The sequence below is a fragment of the Lissotriton vulgaris genome, chromosome 1_2, assembly GCF_964263255.1.
Source record: "Lissotriton vulgaris chromosome 1_2, aLisVul1.2, whole genome shotgun sequence".
NCBI lineage: Eukaryota > Metazoa > Chordata > Amphibia > Caudata > Salamandridae > Lissotriton > Lissotriton vulgaris.
The window spans coordinates 100,578,734-100,600,217 of NC_141686.1; the positions used below are offsets into that span (position 1 = coordinate 100,578,734).

Sequence of the window (21,484 nt, forward strand, 5' to 3'; positions counted from 1 at the left end):
TTTGTGAAGGGGATGTGAATACAATATAGATACTAGTATTTAGAGAGTGAGAGATAGGTAGAGGGAGAGAGGAGAAAGAAAGTGAGAGAGAAGAGCCAACTTAGGGCTGAGTTTCTCATTATCTGCCAGTGACTCCCTGTAGAACCTTACAGGCACAATTCAGGCTCTCCTGTAGCCATCCATCCCTTCTTGTTATGCCGAGCCAGCCAATGTTGAGAAAAGTAGCAAGGGTCACAATGATGGAAGACATCTGCAACATTGGAAGTTATAAAGTGGTATGGAGTGGGAGGGCTAGAAGAGTTATTATAAAGAATGAATACGCGTCATTCTGTTCTCTAGCCTCAACAGCTTCAAGAGAGGAACTCTTGCTGGCCGAGAAGACCAATGTCAGTTCAGCTTGAGCAGGTGAAAGCTTGCCTGATTCTGCAAAAGGATGAGATTACGCTTTTGGGTTAGAAGTGGTTGCGGGCTACTGCATACTAAGAAACCATTTATTGAGGTCCGGTTGGATTACTCGATCTTCTCCCACCTCAAAATCAGCTGCTAATTCAGTGTTCTATACCAATGAGCTATTTTTGTCCTCCCTGCCCCTTCCAGCGAATGGGTCCCCCTGACTAACAAAAGTGATTCAAACAGATTTGTATACCTTTTCATAGGAGACTTCATGACGTATTTTATACTGTGCCAATGCAAGGTAGATTCAGTAATGATCTGGACAGCCCCATACTGGAGAACTGCAGCGCCTGTCAACCTGATCCCTTCTGCTGGTATTGTTAAACAACATCAAGATTTAAAAGTATTAAACCGCAAGAGTTGGCTGGAGTAAGGCCGAAGGCTCCAATGTTTGGGAGTTGCACAGTTCTCAGTCTTTTCATGTTTCTCTCAAAGAGCGAAGGGCCCTCTTATTTCTCCTTCTCATTCATATATGGAATTGAATGAGGGCTAATCAAAAAATGAATTAGAGCTGGACGTAGGAATGCAGCAGAAGACCCAGCAAATGCATTTCAAAGTTGCTCTTCTAAGGATACTTTTGTACTTGACAGATCAATTTAATCCTACAGGTGCTCTAAAATGAAGAATGCATTTCAGTCATTCTTGCAGAAAATCACACAGCCATCTATTCTAGGCTGCACAGAGTTTTCCGTCCTCTCCACCTGCTAGCTTGTTGTTGCAATATGTGTCAATTCTGGAGAATTGTCTGCTATGCTAGAATGCCCGGCCCTATTCAAATGTTCATTGTACTTCCTGCAAAAATATCAAAAGAAAAACAAAGATTTGGTTTTGGAAAAATAATTCATTACCATCTTGTAAAAATCAAAACGTTCACATTTGATTCAAAAAAAGAGAGGCTAGGTCTCACTATTTTGCTCAAGCTGTGTTACACCTACTGCTCTCAGGTGCTGTCCTGCTACCGATGGGCATGTAAGCTTTGGCCTGCTCTGTTTCCAGCCTGGGTTGGTGCACCTCTCAATACACAACCTGAAATTCTAGAGCTCCCTCTAGAACACCATATTGATACCCAACGTAGCATGGACACCTGATTAACACAGCTGAGTGCAGCCCAGAACCCCTGAGCTCAAGCAATCCACAAGCCTCAGCCTCCCAAGTAGCTAGGACAACAGGCACACGCCACCATGCCCGGCAAACACAGCACATGTCCTAATGATGAAATGCATTGCTTAAGTAAGGATAATGATAAAGTACGGTGTAATGAATTGATGGTATGCCAACCGTATTTCAAGAAAATCTATTTCACTATCCTGCAAAGAAAGGAAAATAATGTCTTATCAAGAAGCAGTGTGAATATGGGAAGGGCCTTTAAAAAGATGTGGAGTTTCCTAAAGGAAAAGAAGAGGGTTGAACTGATTTAAGGGAGAGAGGAAGTAGGGTCAGAAAGTTTGTGAAGGGGATGTGAATACAATATAGATACTAGTATTTAGTGAGTGAGAGATAGGTAGAGGGAGAGAGGAGAAAGAAAGTGAGAGAGAAGAGCCAACTTAGGGCTGAGTTTCTCATTATCTGCCAGTGACTCCCTGTAGAACCTTACAGGCACAATTCAGGCTCTCCTGTAGCCATCCATCCCTTCTTGTTATGCCGAGCCAGCCAATGTTGAGAAAAGCAGCAAGGGTCACAATGATGGAAGACATCTGCCACATTGTTATAAAGTGGTATGCAGTGGGAGGGCTAGAAGAGTTATTATAAAGAATGAATTTGCGTCATTCTGTTCTCTAGCCTCAACAGCTTCAAGAGAGTAACTCTTGCTGGCCAAGAAGACCAATGTCAGTTCAGCTTGAGCAGGTGAAAGCTTGCCTGATTCTGCAAAAGGATGAGATTACGCTTTTGGGTTAGAAGTGGTTGCGGGCTACTGCATACTAAGAAACCGTTTATTGAGGTCCGGTTGGATTACTCGATCTTCTCCCACCTCAAAATCAGCTGCTAATTCAGTGTTCTATACCAATGAGCTATTTTTGTCCTCCCTGCCCCTTCCAGCGAATGGGTCCCCCTGACTAACAAAAGTGATTCAAACAGATTTGTATACCTTTTCATAGGAGACTTCATGACGTATTTTATACTGTGCCAATGCAAGGTAGATTGAGTAATGATCTGGACAGCCCCATACTGGAGAACTGCAGCGCCTGTCAACCTGATCCCTTCTGCTGGTATTGTTAAACAACATCAAGATTTAAAAGTATTAAACCGCAAGAGTTGGCTGGAGTATGGCCGAAGGCTCCAATGTTTGGGAGTTGCACAGTTCTCAGTCTTTTCATGTTTCTCTCAAAGAGCGAAGGGCCCTCTTATTTCTCCTTCTCATTCATATATGGAATTGAATGAGGGCTAATCAAAAAATGAATTAGAGCTGGACGTAGGAATGCAGCAGAAGACCCAGCAAACGCATTTCAAAGTTACTCTTCTAAGGATACCTTTGTACTTGACAGATCAATTTAATCCTACAGGTGCTCTAAAATGAAGAATGCATTTCAGTCATCCTTGCAGAAAATCACACAGCCATCTATTCTAGGCTGCACAGAGTTTTCTGTCCTCTCCACCTGCTAGCTTGTTGTTGCAATATGTGTCAATTCTGGAGAATTGTCTGCTATGCTAGAATGCCCGGCCCAGTTCAAATGTTCATTGTACTTCCTGCAAAAATATCAAAAGAAAAACAAAGATTTGGTTTTGGAAAAATAATTCATTACCATCTTGTGAAAATCAAAACGTTCACATTTGAGTCAAAAAAAGAGAGGCTAGGTCTCACTATTTTGCTCAAGCTTTGTTACACCTACTGCTCTCAGGTGCTGTCCTGCTACCGATGGGCATGGAAGCTTTGGCCTGCTCTGTTTCCAGCCTGGGTCGGTGCACCTCTCTTTACACAACCTGAAATTCTAGAGCTCCCTCTAGAACACCATATTGATACCCAATGTAGCATGGACACCTGATCAACACAGCTGAGTGCAGCCCAGAACCCCTGAGCTCATGCAATCCACAAGCCTCAGCCTCCCAAGTAGCTAGGACAACAGGCACACGCCACCATGCCCGGCAAACACAGCACAGGTCCTAATGATGAAATGCATTGCTTAAGTAAGGATAATGATAAAGTACGGTGTAATGAATTGATGGTATGCCAACCGTATTTCAAGAAAACCTATTTCACTATCCTTCAAAGAAAGGAAAATAATGTCTTATCAAGAAGCAGTGTGAATATGGGAAGGGCCTTTAAAAAAGATGTGGAGTTTCCTAAAGGAAAAGAAGAGGGTTGAACTGATTTAAGGGAGAGAGGAAGTAGGGTCAGAAAGTTTGTGAAGGGGATGTGAATACAATATAGATACTAGTATTTAGTGAGTGAGAGATAGGTAGAGGGAGAGAGGAGAAAGAAAGTGAGGGAGAAGAGCCAACTTAGGGCTGAGTTTCTCATTATCTGCCAGTGACTCCCTGTAGAACCTTACAGGCACAATTCAGGCTCTCCTGTAGCCATCCATCCCTTCTTGTTATGCCGAGCCAGCCAATGTCGAGAAAAGCAGCAAGGGTCACAATGATGGAAGACATCTGCCACATTGGAAGTTATAAAGTGGTATGGAGTGGGAGGGCTAGAAGAGTTATTATAAAGAATGAATATGCGTCATTCTGTTCTCTAGCCTCAACAGCTTCAAGAGAGTAACTCTTGCTGGCCAAGAAGACCAATGTCAGTTCAGCTTGAGCAGGTAAAAGCTTGCCTGATTCTGCAAAAGGATGAGATTACGCTTTTGGGTTAGAAGTGGTTGCGGGCTACTGCATACTAAGAAACCGTTTATTGAGGTCCGGTTGGATTACTCGATCTTCTCCCACCTCAAAATCAGCTGTTAATTCAGTGTTCTATACCAATGAGCTATTTTTGTCCTCCCTGCCCCTTCCAGCGAATGGGTCCCCCTGACTAACAAAAGTGATTCAAACAGATTTGTATACCTTTTCATAGGAGACTTCATGACGTATTTTATACTGTGCCAATGCAAGGTAGATTGAGTAATGATCTGGACAGCCCCATACTGGAGAACTGCAGCGCCTGTCAACCTGATCCCTTCTGCTGGTATTGTTAAACAACATCAAGATTTGAAAGTATTAAACCGCAAGAGTTGGCTGGAGTAAGGCCGAAGGCTCCAATGTTTGGGAGTTGCACAGTTCTCAGTCTTTTCATGTTTCTCTCAAAGAGCGAAGGGCCCTCTTATTTCTCCTTCTCATTCATATATGGAATTGAATGAGGGCTAATCAAAAAATGAATTAGAGCTGGACGTAGGAATGCATCAGAAGACCCAGCAAACACATTTCAAAGTTGCTCTTCTAAGGATACCTTTGTACTTGACAGATCAATTTAATCCTACAGGTGCTCTAAAATGAAGAATGCATTTCAGTCATCCTTGCAGAAAATCACACAGCCATCTATTCTAGGCTGCACAGAGTTTTCAGTTCACTCCACCTGCTAGCTTGTTGTTGCAATATGTCGCAATTCTGGAGAATTGTCTGCTATGCTAGAATGCCCGGCCCAGTTCAAATGTTCATTATACTTCCTGCAAAAATATCAAAAGAAAAACAAAGATTTGGTTTTGGAAAAATAATTCATTACCATCTTGTAAAAATCAAAACGTTCACATTTGAGTCAAAAAAAGAGAGGCTAGGTCTCATTATTTTGCTCAAGCTGTGTTACACCTACTGCTCTCAGGTGCTGTCCTGCTACCGATGGGCATGGAAATTTCGGCCTGCTCTGTTTCCAGCCTGGGTCGGTGCACCTCTCATTACACAACCTGAAATTCTAGAGCTCCCTCTAGAACACCATATTGATACCCAACGTAGCATGGACACCTGATCAACACAGCAAAGTGCAGCCCAGAACCCCTGAGCTCAAGCAATCCACAAGCCTCAGCCTCCCAAGTAGCTAGGACAACAGGCACACGCCACCATGCCCGGCAAACACAGCACATGTCCTAATGATGAAATGCATTGCTTAAGTAAGGATAATGATAAAGTACGGTGTAATGAATTGATGGTATGCCAACCGTATTTCAAGAAAATCTATTTCACTATCCTTCAAAGAAAGGAAAATAATGTCTTATCAAGAAGCAGTGTGAATATGGGAAGGGCCTTTAAAAAAGATGTGGAGTTTCCTAAAGGAAAAGAAGAGGGTTGAACTGATTTAAGGGAGAGAGGAAGTAGGGTCAGAAAGTTTGTGAAGGGGATGTGAATACAATATAGATACTAGTATTTAGAGAGTGAGAGATAGGTAGAGGGAGAGAGGAGAAAGAAAGTGAGAGAGAAGAGCCAACTTAGGGCTGAGATTCTCATTATCTGCCAGTGACTCCCTGTAGAACCTTACAGGCACAATTCAGGCTCTCCTGTAGCCATCCATCCCTTCTTGTTATGCCGAGCCAGCCAATGTTGAGAAAAGTAGCAAGGGTCACAATGATGGAAGACATCTGCAACATTGGAAGTTATAAAGTGGTATGGAGTGGGAGGGCTAGAAGAGTTATTATAAAGAATGAATACGCGTCATTCTGTTCTCTAGCCTCAACAGCTTCAAGAGAGGAACTCTTGCTGGCCGAGAAGACCAATGTCAGTTCAGCTTGAGCAGGTGAAAGCTTGCCTGATTCTGCAAAAGGATGAGATTACGCTTTTGGGTTAGAAGTGGTTGCGGGCTACTGCATACTAAGAAACCATTTATTGAGGTCCGGTTGGATTACTCGATCTTCTCCCACCTCAAAATCAGCTGCTAATTCAGTGTTCTATACCAATGAGCTATTTTTGTCCTCCCTGCCCCTTCCAGCGAATGGGTCCCCCTGACTAACAAAAGTGATTCAAACAGATTTGTATACCTTTTCATAGGAGACTTCATGACGTATTTTATACTGTGCCAATGCAAGGTAGATTCAGTAATGGTCTGGACAGCCCCATACTGGAGAACTGCAGCGCCTGTCAACCTGATCCCTTCTGCTGGTATTGTTAAACAACATCAAGATTTAAAAGTATTAAACCGCAAGAGTTGGCTGGAGTAAGGCCGAAGGCTCCAATGTTTGGGAGTTGCACAGTTCTCAGTCTTTTCATGTTTCTCTCAAAGAGCGAAGGGCCCTCTTATTTCTCCTTCTCATTCATATATGGAATTGAATGAGGGCTAATCAAAAAATGAATTAGAGCTGGACGTAGGAATGCAGCAGAAGACCCAGCAAATGCATTTCAAAGTTGCTCTTCTAAGGATACTTTTGTACTTGACAGATCAATTTAATCCTACAGGTGCTCTAAAATGAAGAATGCATTTCAGTCATTCTTGCAGAAAATCACACAGCCATCTATTCTAGGCTGCACAGAGTTTTCCGTCCTCTCCACCTGCTAGCTTGTTGTTGCAATATGTGTCAATTCTGGAGAATTGTCTGCTATGCTAGAATGCCCGGCCCTATTCAAATGTTCATTGTACTTCCTGCAAAAATATCAAAAGAAAAACAAAGATTTGGTTTTGGAAAAATAATTCATTACCATCTTGTAAAAATCAAAACGTTCACATTTGATTCAAAAAAAGAGAGGCTAGGTCTCACTATTTTGCTCAAGCTGTGTTACACCTACTGCTCTCAGGTGCTGTCCTGCTACCGATGGGCATGGAAGCTTTGGCCTGCTCTGTTTCCAGCCTGGGTTGGTGCACCTCTCAATACACAACCTGAAATTCTAGAGCTCCCTCTAGAACACCATATTGATACCCAACGTAGCATGGACACCTGATCAACACAGCTGAGTGCAGCCCAGAACCCCTGAGCTCAAGCAATCCACAAGCCTCAGCCTCCCAAGTAGCTAGGACAACAGGCACACGCCACCATGCCCGGCAAACACAGCACATGTCCTAATGATGAAATGCATTGCTTAAGTAAGGATAATGATAAAGTACGGTGTAATGAATTGATGGTATGCCAACCGTATTTCAAGAAAATCTATTTCACTATCCTGCAAAGAAAGGAAAATAATGTCTTATCAAGAAGCAGTGTGAATATGGGAAGGGCCTTTAAAAAGATGTGGAGTTTCCTAAAGGAAAAGAAGAGGGTTGAACTGATTTAAGGGAGAGAGGAAGTAGGGTCAGAAAGTTTGTGAAGGGGATGTGAATACAATATAGATACTAGTATTTAGTGAGTGAGAGATAGGTAGAGGGAGAGAGGAGAAAGAAAGTGAGGGAGAAGAGCCAACTTAGGGCTGAGTTTCTCATTATCTGCCAGTGACTCCCTGTAGAACCTTACAGGCACAATTCAGGCTCTTCTGTAGCCATCCATCCCTTCTTGTTATGCCGAGCCAGCCAATGTTGAGAAAAGCAGCAAGGGTCACAATGATGGAAGACATCTGCCACATTGGAAGTTATAAAGTGGTATGCAGTGGGAGGGCTAGAAGAGTTATTATAAAGAATGAATATGCGTCATTCTGTTCTCTAGCCTCAACAGCTTCAAGAGAGTAACTCTTGCTGGCCAAGAAGACCAATGTCAGTTCAGCTTGAGCAGGTGAAAGCTTGCCTGATTCTGCAAAAGGATGAGATTACGCTTTTGGGTTAGAAGTGGTTGCGGGCTACTGCATACTAAGAAACCGTTTATTGAGGTCCGGTTGGATTACTCGATCTTCTCCCACCTCAAAATCAGCTGCTAATTCAGTGTTCTATACCAATGAGCTATTTTTGTCCTCCCTGCCCCTTCCAGCGAATGGGTCCCCCTGACTAACAAAAGTGATTCAAACAGATTTGTATACCTTTTCATAGGAGACTTCATGACGTATTTTATACTGTGCCAATGCAAGGTAGATTGAGTAATGATCTGGACAGCCCCATACTGGAGAACTGCAGCGCCTGTCAACCTGATCCCTTCTGCTGGTATTGTTAAACAACATCAAGATTTAAAAGTATTAAACCGCAAGAGTTGGCTGGAGTAAGGCCGAAGGCTCCAATGTTTGGGAGTTGCACAGTTCTCAGTCTTTTCATGTTTCTCTCAAAGAGCGAAGGGCCCTCTTATTTCTCCTTCTCATTCATATATGGAATTGAATGAGGGCTAATCAAAAAATGAATTAGAGCTGGACGTAGGAATGCAGCAGAAGACCCAGCAAATGCATTTCAAAGTTGCTCTTCTAAGGATACTTTTGTACTTGACAGATCAATTTAATCCTACAGGTGCTCTAAAATGAAGAATGCATTTCAGTCATTCTTGCAGAAAATCACACAGCCATCTATTCTAGGCTGCACAGAGTTTTCCGTCCTCTCCACCTGCTAGCTTGTTGTTGCAATATGTTGCAATTCTGGAGAATTGTCTGCTATGCTAGAATGCCCAGCCCTATTCAAATGTTCATTGTACTTCCTGCAAAAATATCAAAAGAAAAACAAAGATTTGGTTTTGGAAAAATAATTCATTACCATCTTGTAAAAATCAAAACGTTCACATTTGAGTCAAAAAGAGAGAGGCTAGGTCTCACTATTTTGCTCAAGCTGTGTTACACCTACTGCTCTCAGGTGCTGTCCTGCTACTGATGGGCATGGAAGCTTTGGCCTGCTCTGTTTCCAGCCTGGGTCGGTGCACCTCTCATTACACAACCTGAAATTCTAGAGCTCCCTCTAGAACACCATATTGATACCCAACGTAGCATGGACACCTGATCAACACAGCTGAGTGCAGCCCAGAACCCCTGAGCTCAAGCAATCCACAAGCCTCAGCCTCCCAAGTAGCTAGGACAACAGGCACACGCCACCATGCCCGGCAAACACAGCACATGTCCTAATGATGAAATGCATTGCTTAAGTAAGGATAATGATAAAGTACGGTGTAATGAATTGATGGTATGCCAACCGTATTTCAAGAAAATCTATTTCACTATCCTGCAAAGAAAGGAAAATAATGTCTTATCAAGAAGCAGTGTGAATATGGGAAGGGCCTTTAAAAAAGATGTGGAGTTTCCTAAAGGAAAAGAAGAGGGTTGAACTGATTTAAGGGAGAGAGGAAGTAGGGTCAGAAAGTTTGTAAAGGGGATGTGAATACAATATAGATACTAGTATTTAGTGAGTGAGAGATAGGTAGAGGGAGAGAGGAGAAAGAAAGTGAGGGAGAAGAGCCAACTTAGGGCTGAGTTTCTCATTATCTGCGAGTGACTCCCTGTAGAACCTTACAGGCACAATTCAAGCTCTCCTGTAGCCAACCATCCCTTCTTGTTATGCCGAGCCAGCCAATGTTGAGAAAAGCAGCAAGGGTCACAATGATGGAAGACATCTGCCACATTGGAAGTTATAAAGTGGTATGGAGTGGGAGGGCTAGAAGAGTTATTATAAAGAATGAATATGCGTCATTCTGTTCTCTAGCCTCAACAGCTTCAAGAGAGTAACACTTGCTGGCCAAGAAGACCAATGTCAGTTCAGCTTGAGCAGGTGAAAGCTTGCCTGATTCTGCAAAAGGATGAGATTACGCTTTTGGGTTAGAAGTGGTTGCGGGCTACTGCATACTAAGAAACCGTTTATTGAGGTCCGGTTGGATTACTCGATCTTCTCCCACCTCAAAATCAGCTGTTAATTCAGTGTTCTATACCAATGAGCTATTTTTGTCCTCCCTGCCCATTCCAGCGAATGGGTCCCCCTGACTAACAAAAGTGATTCAAACAGATTTGTATACCTTTTCATAGGAGACTTCATGACGTATTTTATACTGTGCCAATGCAAGGTAGATTGAGTAATGATCTGGACAGCCCCATACTGGAGAACTGCAGCGCCTGTCAACCTGATCCCTTCTGCTGGTATTGTTAAACAACATCAAGATTTAAAAGTATTAAACCGCAAGAGTTGGCTGGAGTAAGGCCGAAGGCTCCAATGTTTGGGAGTTGCACAGTTCTCAGTCTTTTCATGTTTCTCTCAAAGAGCGAAGGGCCCTCTTATTTCTCCTTCTCATTCATATATGGAATTGAATGAGGGCTAATCAAAAAATGAATTAGAGCTGGACGTAGGAATGCAGCAGAAGACCCAGCAAACGCATTTCAAAGTTGCTCTTCTAAGGATACCTTTGTACTTGACAGATCAATTTAATCCTACAGGTGCTCTAAAATGAAGAATGCATTTCAGTCATCCTTGCAGAAAATCACACAGCCATCTATTCTAGGCTGCACAGAGTTTTCCGTCCTCTCCACCTGCTAGCTTGTTGTTGCAATATGTCGCAATTCTGGAGAATTGTCTGCTATGCTAGAATGCCCGGCCCAGTTCAAATGTTCATTGTACTTCCTGCAAAAATACCAAAAGAAAAACAAAGATTTGGTTTTGGAAAAATAATTCATTACCATCCTGTAAAAATCAAAACATTCACATTTGAGTCAAAAAAAGAGAGGCTAGGTCTCACTATTTTGCTCAAGCTGTGTTACACCTACTGCTCTCAGGTGCTGTCCTGCTACCGATGGGCATGGAAGCTTTGGCCTGCTCTGTTTCCAGCCTGGGTCGGTGCACCTCTCATTACACAACCTGAAATTCTAGAGCTCCCTCTAGAACACCATATTGATACCCAACGTAGCATGGACACCTGATCAACACAGCTGAGTGCAGCCCAGAACCCCTGAGCTCAAGCAATCCACAAGCCTCAGCCTCCCAAGTAGCTAGGACAACAGGCACACGCCACCATGCCCTGCAAACACAGCACGTGTCCTAATGATGAAATGCATTGCTTAAGTAAGGATAATGATAAAGTACGGTGTAATGAATTGATGGTATGCCAACCGTATTTAAAGAAAATCTATTTCACTATCCTGCAAAGAAAGAAAAATAATGTCTTATCAAGAAGCAGTGTGAATATGGGAAGGGCCTTTAAAAAAGATGTGGAGTTTCCTAAAGGAAAAGAAGAGGGTTGAACTGATTTAAGGGAGAGAGGAAGTAGGGTCAGAAAGTTTGTGAAGGGGATGTGAATACAATATAGATACTAGTATTTAGAGAGTGAGAGATAGGTAGAGGGAGAGAGGAGAAAGAAAGTGAGGGAGAAGAGCCAACTTAGGGCTGAGTTTCTCATTATCTGCCAGTGACTCCCTGTAGAACCTTACAGGCTCAATTCAGGCTCTCCTGTAGCCATTCATCCCTTCTTGTTATGCCGAGCCAGCCAATGTTGAGAAAAGCAGCAAGGGTCACAATGATGGAAGACATCTGCCACATTGGAAGTTATAAAGTGGTATGGAGTGGGAGGGCTAGAAGAGTTATTATAAAGAATGAATATGCGTCATTCTGTTCTCTAGCCTTAACAGCTTCAAGAGAGTAACTCTTGCTGGCCAAGAAGACCAATGTCAGTTCAGCTTGAGCAGGTGAAAGCTTGCCTGATTCTGCAAAAGGATGAGATTACGCTTTTGGGTTAGAAGTGGTTGCGGGCTACTGCATACTAAGAAACCGTTTATTGAGGTCCGGTTGGTTTATTCGATCTTCTCCCACCTCAAAATCAGCTGCTAATTCAGTGTTCTATACCAATGAGCTATTTTTGTCCTCCCTGCCCCTTCCAGCGAATGGGTCCCCCTGACTAACAAAAGTGATTCAAACAGATTTGTATACCTTTTCATAGGAGACTTCATGACGTATTTTATACTGTGCCAATGCAAGGTAGATTGAGTAATGATCTGGACAGCCCCATACTGGAGAACTGCAGCGCCTGTCAACCTGATCCCTTCTGCTGGTATTGTTTAACAACATCAAGATTTAAAAGTATTAAACCGCAAGAGTTGGCTGGAGTATGGCCGAAGGCTCCAATGTTTGGGAGTTGCACAGTTCTCAGTCTTTTCATGTTTCTCTCAAAGAGCGAAGGGCCCTCTTATTTCTCCTTCTCATTCATATATGGAATTGAATGAGGGCTAATCAAAAAATGAATTAGAGCTGGACGTAGGAATGCAGCAGAAGACCCAGCAAACGCATTTCAAAGTTACTCTTCTAAGGATACCTTTGTACTTGACAGATCAATTTAATCCTACAGGTGCTCTAAAATGAAGAATGCATTTCAGTCATCCTTGCAGAAAATCACACAGCCATCTATTCTAGGCTGCACAGAGTTTTCCGTCCTCTCCACCTGCTAGCTTGTTGTTGCAATATGTCGCAATTCTGGAGAATTGTCTGCTATGCTAGAATGCCCGGCCCAGTTCAAATGTTCATTGTACTTCCTGCAAAAATATCAAAAGAAAAACAAAGATTTGGTTTTGGAAAAATAATTCATTACCATCTTGTGAAAATCAAAACGTTCACATTTGAGTCAAAAAAAGAGAGGCTAGGTCTCACTATTTTGCTCAATCTGTGTTACACCTACTGCTCTCAGGTGCTGTCCTGCTACCGATGGGCATGGAAGCTTTGGCCTGCTCTGTTTCCAGCCTGGGTCAGTGCACCTCTCTTTACACAACCTGAAATTCTAGAGCTCCCTCTAGAACACCATATTGATACCCAACGTAGCATGGACACCTGATCAACACAGCTGAGTGCAGCCCAGAACCCCTGAGCTCAAGCAATCCACAAGCCTCAGCCTCCCAAGTAGCTAGGACAACAGGCACACGCCACCATGCCCGGCAAACACAGCACATGTCCTAATGATGAAATGCATTGCTTAAGTAAGGATAATGATAAAGTACGGTGTAATGAATTGATGGTATGCCAACCGTATTTCAAGAAAATCTATTTCACTATCCTGCAAAGAAAGGAAAATAATGTCTTATCAAGAAGCAGTGTGAATATGGGAAGGGCCTTTAAAAAGATGTGGAGTTTCCTAAAGGAAAAGAAGAGGGTTGAACTGATTTAAGGGAGAGAGGAAGTAGGGTCAGAAAGTTTGTGAAGGGGATGTGAATACAATATAGATACTAGTATTTAGTGAGTGAGAGATAGGTAGAGGGAGAAAGGAGAAAGAAAGTGAGGGAGAAGAGCCAACTTAGGGCTGAGTTTCTCATTATCTGCCAGTGACTCCCTGTAGAACCTTACAGGCACAATTCAGGCTCTTCTGTAGCCATCCATCCCTTCTTGTTATGCCGAGCCAGCCAATGTTGAGAAAAGCAGCAAGGGTCACAATGATGGAAGACATCTGCCACATTGGAAGTTATAAAGTGGTATGCAGTGGGAGGGCTAGAAGAGTTATTATAAAGAATGAATATGCGTCATTCTGTTCTCTAGCCTCAACAGCTTCAAGAGAGTAACTCTTGCTGGCCAAGAAGACCAATGTCAGTTCAGCTTGAGCAGGTGAAAGCTTGCCTGATTCTGCAAAAGGATGAGATTACGCTTTTGGGTTAGAAGTGGTTGCGGGCTACTGCATACTAAGAAACCGTTTATTGAGGTCCGGTTGGATTACTCGATCTTCTCCCACCTCAAAATCAGCTGCTAATTCAGTGTTCTATACCAATGAGCTATTTTTGTCCTCCCTGCCCCTTCCAGCGAATGGGTCCCCCTGACTAACAAAAGTGATGCAAACAGATTTGTATACCTTTTCATAGGAGACTTCATGACGTATTTTATACTGTGCCAATGCAAGGTAGATTGAGTAATGATCTGGACAGCCCCATACTGGAGAACTGCAGCGCCTGTCAACCTGATCCCTTCTGCTGGTATTGTTAAACAACATCAAGATTTAAAAGTATTAAACCGCAAGAGTTGGCTGGAGTAAGGCCGAAGGCTCCAATGTTTGGGAGTTGCACAGTTCTCAGTCTTTTCATGTTTCTCTCAAAGAGCGAAGGGCCCTCTTATTTCTCCTTCTCATTCATATATGGAATTGAATGAGGGCTAATCAAAAAATGAATTAGAGCTGGACGTAGGAATGCAGCAGAAGACCCAGCAAATGCATTTCAAAGTTGCTCTTCTAAGGATACTTTTGTACTTGACAGATCAATTTAATCCTACAGGTGCTCTAAAATGAAGAATGCATTTCAGTCATTCTTGCAGAAAATCACACAGCCATCTATTCTAGGCTGCACAGAGTTTTCCGTCCTCTCCACCTGCTAGCTTGTTGTTGCAATATGTTGCAATTCTGGAGAATTGTCTGCTATGCTAGAATGCCCAGCCCTATTCAAATGTTCATTGTACTTCCTGCAAAAATATCAAAAGAAAAACAAAGATTTGGTTTTGGAAAAATAATTCATTACCATCTTGTAAAAATCAAAACGTTCACATTTGAGTCAAAAAAAGAGAGGCTAGGTCTCACTATTTTGCTCAAGCTGTGTTACACCTACTGCTCTCAGGTGCTGTCCTGCTACTGATGGGCATGGAAGCTTTGGCCTGCTCTGTTTCCAGCCTGGGTCGGTGCACCTCTCATTACACAACCTGAAATTCTAGAGCTCCCTCTAGAACACCATATTGATACCCAACGTAGCATGGACACCTGATCAACACAGCTGAGTGCAGCCCAGAACCCCTGAGCTCAAGCAATCCACAAGCCTCAGCCTCCCAAGTAGCTAGGATAACAGGCACACGCCACCATGCCCGGCAAACACAGCACATGTCCTAATGATGAAATGCATTGCTTAAGTAAGGATAATGATAAAGTACGGTGTAATGAATTGATGGTATGCCAACCGTATTTCAAGAAAATCTATTTCACTATCCTGCAAAGAAAGGAAAATAATGTCTTATCAAGAAGCAGTGTGAATATGGGAAGGGCCTTTAAAAAAGATGTGGAGTTTCCTAAAGGAAAAGAAGAGGGTTGAACTGATTTAAGGGAGAGAGGAAGTAGGGTCAGAAAGTTTGTGAAGGGGATGTGAATACAATATAGATACTAGTATTTAGTGAATGAGAGATAGGTAGAGGGAGAGAGGAGAAAGAAAGTGAGGGAGAAGAGCCAACTTAGGGCTGAGTTTCTCATTATCTGCCAGTGACTCCCTGTAGAACCTTACAGGCACAATTCAAGCTCTCCTGTAGCCAACCATCCCTTCTTGTTATGCCGAGCCAGCCAATGTTGAGAAAAGCAGCAAGGGTCACAATGATGGAAGACATCTGCCACATTGGAAGTTATAAAGTGGTATGGAGTGGGAGGGCTAGAAGAGTTATTATAAAGAATGAATATGCGTCATTCTGTTCTCTAGCCTCAACAGCTTTAAGAGAGTAACTCTTGCTGGCCAAGAAGACCAATGTCAGTTCAGCTTGAGCAGGTAAAAGCTTGCCTGATTCTGCAAAAGGATGAGATTACGCTTTTGGGTTAGAAGTGGTTGCGGGCTACTGCATACTAAGAAACCGTTTATTGAGGTCCGGTTGGATTACTCGATCTTCTCCCACCTCAAAATCAGCTGTTAATTCAGTGTTCTATACCAATGAGCTATTTTTGTCCTCCCTGCCCCTTCCAGCGAATGGGTCCCCCTGACTAACAAAAGTGATTCAAACAGATTTGTATACCTTTTCATAGGAGACTTCATGACGTATTTTATACTGTGCCAATGCAAGGTAGATTGAGTAATGATCTGGACAGCCCCATACTGGAGAACTGCAGCGCCTGTCAACCTGATCCCTTCTGCTGGTATTGTTAAACAACATCAAGATTTGAAAGTATTAAACCGCAAGAGTTGGCTGGAGTAAGGCCGAAGGCTCCAATGTTTGGGAGTTGCACAGTTCTCAGTCTTTTCATGTTTCTCTCAAAGAGCGAAGGGCCCTCTTATTTCTCCTTCTCATTCATATATGGAATTGAATGAGGGCTAATCAAAAAATGAATTAGAGCTGGACGTAGGAATGCAGCAGAAGACCCAGCAAACACATTTCAAAGTTGCTCTTCTAAGGATACCTTTGTACTTGACAGATCAATTTAATCCTACAGGTGCTCTAAAATGAAGAATGCATTTCAGTCATCCTTGCAGAAAATCACACAGCCATCTATTCTAGGCTGCACAGAGTTTTCAGTTCACTCCACCTGCTAGCTTGTTGTTGCAATATGTCGCAATTCTGGAGAATTGTCTGCTATGCTAGAATGCCCGGCCCAGTTCAAATGTTCATTATACTTCCTGCAAAAATATCAAAAGAAAAACAAAGATTTGGTTTTGGAAAAATAATTCATTACCATCTTGTAAAAATCAAAACGTTCACATTTGAGTCAAAAAAAGAGAGGCTAGGTCTCACTATTTTGCTCAAGCTGTGTTACACCTACTGCTCTCAGGTGCTGTCCTGCTACCGATGGGCATGGAAATTTCGGCCTGCTCTGTTTCCAGCCTGGGTCGGTGCACCTCTCATTACACAACCTGAAATTCTAGAGCTCCCTCTAGAACACCATATTGATACCCAACGTAGCATGGACACCTGATCAACACAGCAAAGTGCAGCCCAGAACCCCTGAGCTCAAGCAATCCACAAGCCTCAGCCTCCCAAGTAGCTAGGACAACAGGCACACGCCACCATGCCCAGCAAACACAGCACATGTCCTAATGATGAAATGCATTGCTTAAGTAAGGATAATGATAAAGTACGGTGTAATGAATTGATGGTATGCCAACCGTATTTCAAGAAAATCTATTTCACTATCCTGCAAAGAAAGGAAAATAATGTCTTATCAAGAAGCAGTGTGAATATGGGAAGGGCCTTTAAAAAGATGTGGAGTTTCCTAAAGGAAAAGAAGAGGGTTGAACTGATTTAAGGGAGAGAGGAAGTAGGGTCAGAAAGTTTGTGAAGGGGATGTGAATACAATATAGATACTAGTATTTAGTGAGTGAGAGATAGGTAGAGGGAGAGAGGAGAAAGAAAGTGAGGGAGAAGAGCCAACTTAGGGCTGAGTTTCTCATTATCTGCCAGTGACTCCCTGTAGAACCTTACAGGCACAATTCAGGCTCTTCTGTAGCCATCCATCCCTTCTTGTTACGCCGAGCCAGCCAATGTTGAGAAAAGCAGCAAGGGTCACAATGATGGAAGACATCTGCCACATTGGAAGTTATAAAGTGGTATGCAGTGGGAGGGCTAGAAGAGTTATTATAAAGAATGAATATGCGTCATTCTGTTCTCTAGCCTCAACAGCTTCAAGAGAGTAACTCTTGCTGGCCAAGAAGACCAATGTCAGTTCAGCTTGAGCAGGTGAAAGCTTGCCTGATTCTGCAAAAGGATGAGATTACGCTTTTGGGTTAGAAGTGGTTGCGGGCTACTGCATACTAAGAAACCGTTTATTGAGGTCCGGTTGGATTACTCGATCTTCTCCCACCTCAAAATCAGCTGCTAATTCAGTGTTCTATACCAATGAGCTATTTTTGTCCTCCCTGCCCCTTCCAGCGAATGGGTCCCCCTGACTAACAAAAGTGATTCAAACAGATTTGTATACCTTTTCATAGGAGACTTCATGACGTATTTTATACTGTGCCAATGCAAGGTAGATTGAGTAATGATCTGGACAGCCCCATACTGGAGAACTGCAACGCCTGTCAACCTGATCCCGTCTGCTGGTATTGTTAAACAACATCAAGATTTAAAAGTATTAAACCGCAAGAGTTGGCTGGAGTAAGGCCGAAGGCTCCAATGTTTGGGAGTTGCACAGTTCTCAGTCTTTTCATGTTTCTCTCAAAGAGCAAAGGGCCCTCTTATTTCTCCTTCTCATTCATATATGGAATTGAATGAGGGCTAATCAAAAAATGAATTAGAGCTGGACGTAGGAATGCAGCAGAAGACCCAGCAAATGCATTTCAAAGTTGCTCTTCTAAGGATACTTTTGTACTTGACAGATCAATTTAATCCTACAGGTGCTCTAAAATGAAGAATGCATTTCAGTCATTCTTGCAGAAAATCACACAGCCATCTATTCTAGGCTGCACAGAGTTTTCCGTCCTCTCCACCTGCTAGCTTGTTGTTGCAATATGTTGCAATTCTGGAGAATTGTCTGCTATGCTAGAATGCCAAGCCCTATTCAAATGTTCATTGTACTTCCTGCAAAAATATCAAAAGAAAAACAAAGATTTGGTTTTGGAAAAATAATTCATTACCATCTTGTAAAAATCAAAACGTTCACATTTGAGTCAAAAAAAGAGAGGCTAGGTCTCACTATTTTGCTCAAGCTGTGTTACACCTACTGCTCTCAGGTGCTGTTCTGCTACCGATGGGCATGGAAGCTTTGGCCTGCTCTGTTTCCAGCCTGGGTCGGTGCACCTCTCATTACACAACCTGAAATTCTAGAGCTCCCTCTAGAACACCATATTGATACCCAACGTAGCATGAACACCTGATCAACACAGCTGAGTGCAGCCCAGAACCCCTGAGCTCAAGCAATCCACAAGCCTCAGCCTCCCAAGTAGCTAGGACAACAGGCACACGCCACCATGCCATGCAAACACAGCACATGTCCTAATGATGAAATGCATTGCTTAAGTAAGGATAATGATAAAGTACGGTGTAATGAATTGATGGTATGCCAACCGTATTTCAAGAAAATCTATTTCACTATCCTGCAAAGAAAGGAAAATAATGTCTTATCAAGAAGCAGTGTGAATATGGGAAGGGCCTTTAAAAAAGATGTGGAGTTTCCTAAAGGAAAAGAAGAGGGTTGAACTGATTTAAGGGAGAGAGGAAGTAGGGTCAGAAAGTTTGTGAAGGGGATGTGAATACAATATAGATACTAGTATTTAGTGAGTGAGAGATAGGTAGAGGGAGAGAGGAGAAAGAAAGTGAGGGAGAAGAGCCAACTTAGGGCTGAGTTTCTCATTATCTGCCAGTGACTCCCTGTAGAACCTTACAGGCACAATTCAGGCTCTCCTGTAGCCAACCATCCCTTCTTGTTATGCCGAGCCAGCCAATGTTGAGAAAAGCAGCAAGGGTCACAATGATGGAAGACATCTGCCACATTGGAAGTTATAAAGTGGTATGGAGTGGGAGGGCTAGAAGAGTTATTATAAAGAATGAATATGCGTCATTCTGTTCTCTAGCCTCAACAGCTTCAAGAGAGTAACACTTGCTGGCCAAGAAGACCAATGTCAGTTCAGCTTGAGCAGGTGAAAGCTTGCCTGATTCTGCAAAAGGATGAGATTACGCTTTTGGGTTAGAAGTGGTTGCGGGCTACTGCATACTAAGAAACCGTTTATTTAGGTCCGGTTGGATTACTCGATCTTCTCCCACCTCAAAATCAGCTGTTAATTCAGTGTTCTATACCAATGAGCTATTTTTGTCCTCCCCGCCCCTTCCAGCGAATGGGTCCCCCTGACTAACAAAAGTGATTCAAACAGATTTGTATACCTTTTCATAGGAGACTTCATGAGGTATTTTATACTGTGCCAATGCAAGGTAGATTGAGTAATGATCTGGACAGCCCCATACTGGAGAACTGCAGCGCCTGTCAACCTGATCCCTTCTGCTGGGATTGTTAAACAACATCAAGATTTAAAAGTATTAAACCGCAAGAGTTGGCTGGAGTAAGGCCGAAGGCTCCAATGTTTGGGAGTTGCACAGTTCTCAGTCTTTTCATGTTTCTCTCAAAGAGCGAAGGGCCCTCTTATTTCTCCTTCTCATTCATATATGGAATTGAATGAGGGCTAATCAAAAAATGAATTAGAGCTGGACGTAGGAATGCAGCAGAAGACCCAGCAAACGCATTTCAAAGTTGCTCTTCTAAGGATACCTTTGTACTTGACAGATCAATTTAATCCTACAGGTGCTCTAAAATGAAGAATGCATTTCAGTCATCCTTGCAGAAAATCACACAGCCATCTATTCTAGGCTGCACAGAGTTTTCCGTCCTCTCCACCTGCTAGCTTGTTGTTGCAATATGTGTCAATTCTGGAGAATTGTCTGCTATGCTAGAATGCCCGGCCCTATTCAAATGTTCATTGTACTTCCTGCAAAAATATCAAAAGAAAAACAAAGATTTGGTTTTGGAAAAATAATTCATTACCATCTTGTAAAAATCAAAACGTTCACATTTGATTCAAAAAAAGAGAGGCTAGGTCTCACTATTTTGCTCAAGCTGTGTTACACCTACTGCTCTCAGGTGCTGTCCTGCTACCGATGGGCATGGAAGCTTTGGCCTGCTCTGTTTCCAGCCTGGGTTGGTGCACCTCTCAATACACAACCTGAAATTCTAGAGCTCCCTCTAGAACACCATATTGATACCCAACGTAGCATGGACACCTGATCAACACAGCTGAGTGCAGCCCAGAACCCCTGAGCTCAAGCAATCCACAAGCCTCAGCCTCCCAAGTAGCTAGGACAACAGGCACACGCCACCATGCCCGGCAAACACAGCACATGTCCTAATGATGAAATGCATTGCTTAAGTAAGGATAATGATAAAGTACGGTGTAATGAATTGATGGTATGCCAACCGTATTTCAAGAAAATCTATTTCACTATCCTGCAAAGAAAGGAAAATAATGTCTTATCAAGAAGCAGTGTGAATATGGGAAGGGCCTTTAAAAAGATGTGGAGTTTCCTAAAGGAAAAGAAGAGGGTTGAACTGATTTAAGGGAGAGAGGAAGTAGGGTCAGAAAGTTTGTGAAGGGGATGTGAATACAATATAGATACTAGTATTTAGTGAGTGAGAGATAGGTAGAGGGAGAGAGGAGAAAGAAAGTGAGGGAGAAGAGCCAACTTAGGGCTGAGTTTCTCATTATCTGCCAGTGACTCCCTGTAGAACCTTACAGGCACAATTCAGGCTCTTCTGTAGCCATCCATCCCTTCTTGTTATGCCGAGCCAGCCAATGTTGAGAAAAGCAGCAAGGGTCACAATGATGGAAGACATCTGCCACATTGGAAGTTATAAAGTGGTATGCAGTGGGAGGGCTAGAAGAGTTATTATAAAGAATGAATATGCGTCATTCTGTTCTCTAGCCTCAACAGCTTCAAGAGAGTAACTCTTGCTGGCCAAGAAGACCAATGTCAGTTCAGCTTGAGCAGGTGAAAGCTTGCCTGATTCTGCAAAAGGATGAGATTACGCTTTTGGGTTAGAAGTGGTTGCGGGCTACTGCATACTAAGAAACCGTTTATTGAGGTCCGGTTGGATTACTCGATCTTCTCCCACCTCAAAATCAGCTGCTAATTCAGTGTTCTATACCAATGAGCTATTTTTGTCCTCCCTGCCCCTTCCAGCGAATGGGTCCCCCTGAC

The 21,484-nt window shown here is 42.9% G+C and overlaps 11 non-coding genes across 11 annotated transcripts; all 11 read right to left on the reverse strand.

The window, feature by feature from the left end:
• Window positions 1-1,343: 1,343 nt before the first annotated feature.
• On the reverse strand, window positions 1,344-1,643 carry LOC147734158 (signal recognition particle RNA). Its single transcript, XR_015307727.1, has one exon.
• A 1,593-nt stretch (window positions 1,644-3,236) lies between these two features.
• Window positions 3,237-3,536, reverse strand: LOC147734159 (signal recognition particle RNA). The gene has a single exon (XR_015307706.1).
• Window positions 3,537-5,134: 1,598 nt separating this feature from the next.
• On the reverse strand, window positions 5,135-5,434 carry LOC147734160 (signal recognition particle RNA). The gene has a single exon (XR_015307897.1).
• A 1,598-nt stretch (window positions 5,435-7,032) lies between these two features.
• LOC147734161 (signal recognition particle RNA) lies at window positions 7,033-7,332 on the reverse strand. Its single transcript, XR_015308163.1, has one exon.
• A 1,597-nt stretch (window positions 7,333-8,929) lies between these two features.
• LOC147734162 (signal recognition particle RNA) lies at window positions 8,930-9,229 on the reverse strand. The gene has a single exon (XR_015307938.1).
• A 1,598-nt stretch (window positions 9,230-10,827) lies between these two features.
• LOC147734163 (signal recognition particle RNA) lies at window positions 10,828-11,127 on the reverse strand. Its single transcript, XR_015308026.1, has one exon.
• A 1,598-nt stretch (window positions 11,128-12,725) lies between these two features.
• On the reverse strand, window positions 12,726-13,025 carry LOC147734164 (signal recognition particle RNA). Its single transcript, XR_015308182.1, has one exon.
• A 1,597-nt stretch (window positions 13,026-14,622) lies between these two features.
• On the reverse strand, window positions 14,623-14,922 carry LOC147734165 (signal recognition particle RNA). Its single transcript, XR_015307880.1, has one exon.
• A 1,598-nt stretch (window positions 14,923-16,520) lies between these two features.
• LOC147734166 (signal recognition particle RNA) lies at window positions 16,521-16,820 on the reverse strand. Its single transcript, XR_015307711.1, has one exon.
• Window positions 16,821-18,417: 1,597 nt separating this feature from the next.
• LOC147734167 (signal recognition particle RNA) lies at window positions 18,418-18,717 on the reverse strand. Its single transcript, XR_015307643.1, has one exon.
• Window positions 18,718-20,315: 1,598 nt separating this feature from the next.
• On the reverse strand, window positions 20,316-20,615 carry LOC147734168 (signal recognition particle RNA). The gene has a single exon (XR_015308164.1).
• Between the last annotated feature and the right edge of the window lie 869 nt (window positions 20,616-21,484).